The following is a 1,862-nucleotide window of genomic DNA, read 5'->3' as shown; positions in this document are numbered from 1 at the left end:
GCACCCATTCTCAGGAACATGAGCATCTGAATGAAAAAAGGCAATTTTGAATCTCTAATACTTGAGTAGCACACCATTAGAGCTTAAAATCCTGTGATCAGTCAGGCACGGTAGCACATATCTTTAAGCTTAAGGCTGGCAGGATGTTTTTCTGTGAGTTCCAGGCCAGCCTGGTATACAGAGTGAGGCCTTGCTTCAAAAAACACAGTATTTCAACAGTGAACTGCACAATATCCAATCTCCACATTTTTAGGATGTGTGAGTGCTAGTGCACTTGTGCAAAAGTGCCTATGCGGAGGTCAGAGGCAACATCACAGCTTCTGGATGTGCACAAAGAAGATGTTCTCAGCACAGTGGAGAGTAATGCTGACCCAGAACCTGCATCAGAGGGTGTGGACTCAGTAGCGACAGCTGCCCAGGACCTTCCAGATGTCACTGCCAGATTGCCACTGCAGGAGCAACCAGCCTGTCGGACAGAGCGGGTTACAAGTTCTCTGCTGCTCCAGTGTACATGTGGCATGGCTGGACTACTTAGTGCTTATCACACAAACTAATCTATAAAAATAAGAACTATCACGTTATGTTATAAAGTAGTTTGTTTCTCTCATATATAGTCACATAAAATGGCACATATATCTATTTTTCATTGATGGTGTAGAGAATGTCCCCTTGTGCAGGTTCTTCCTAGTCAGCCTCAGAGTAACATAGACACTGATGCATTATGTACACAGGAGTAAAGACTTCATATTCCCACTAAAGAGATTTGGTTATTCTGTTGTTGTTGTTGTTGTTGTTGTTGTTGTTGTTGTTGTTTTATTTCCACAAATATATTTTTTCCAAATCTCTAAATCAAGTAATTCCGTGTTATGTGCAAATCACCCAGAGAAAAAGGAGCCGGTGATTAGCAAGGGCCACAGGGCCTAGCACAGAGTGCAAAGGCCTTGAAATGCTATGTAGGCACCATGATGAGTCCTGTGTTGAGGATGACGAAAAGGGGGCAGTGGCTGCACCAGATGAATTCTCATGACTTTCTCTGGAGCCTCTTCATCCTACAGCAAGGAAACATCTTATGAAGGGTCTGAGGACAGTCTGGGTCAGTTCTCCTGGGTGACCTGTACCTGTAGCAGCACCCCCAACCCCTCTCCCCAAGGGTCATTCATTCCCTCCTCCCATCTCTCCTGGGCTCTACATCCCTGGAGCCTGTACTGTCTTCTCCCCTCCTTCCCCACATTCCAGAGTCAGCCCAGGCCCTGCTGCAGAGCATGGAGGTTCAGGTTAATGGACTGATGACCAGCTCTGCTCCCTGCTCAGGGCTTAAGTGAGGGGCTGGAGGAGCTCGGAGGATCCCCATTCAGAGAGGGTCCTGGGGTCTGGTTGTCCAGGCCTTGAGTGGGGTCTAGACATTTTCCCCCTTCATCCTAAAACTCTCAACATCTAAGAGTGGCTCACAACTGTGTGTGTGACTGTCCCTGTGCCACCTTATCCATCAGGGCAGTCCAGGTGGGAGCAATGGGCTCTAGCAGCAGCTCAGTGCCACCTGCCTCCAGTGGGAACACTGCTCTAGTTGCTGCTGCGTTGTTTGTTTCTGGGTTATATTCATGAGTGTCAGCTACATGTCTGTAACATGGCTGTATGAAAGCCTCTGTCTGTGGAGAAGAAGGGGCTGGACCTCCTAAATCTAGTGTGTTGTGAGCTGCCATTTGGGTGTTTGAAATAAAACCTGGGTCAGCAAGTGGTATTGTCCCTGGGTATCTCCTTATTTTTAATCTTCTTCTTCTTCTTCTTCTTCTTCTTCTTCTTCTTCTTCTTCTTCTTCTTCTTCTTCTTCTTCTTCTTCTTCTTCTTCTTCTTCTTCTTCTTCT

The sequence above is a fragment of the Mus pahari genome, unplaced genomic scaffold, assembly GCF_900095145.1.
Source record: "Mus pahari unplaced genomic scaffold, PAHARI_EIJ_v1.1 scaffold_8847_1, whole genome shotgun sequence".
Taxonomy (NCBI): domain Eukaryota; kingdom Metazoa; phylum Chordata; class Mammalia; order Rodentia; family Muridae; genus Mus; species Mus pahari.
The sequence above is the reverse complement of the archived record's forward strand: the minus strand, read 5'-3'. Positions refer to the sequence as shown.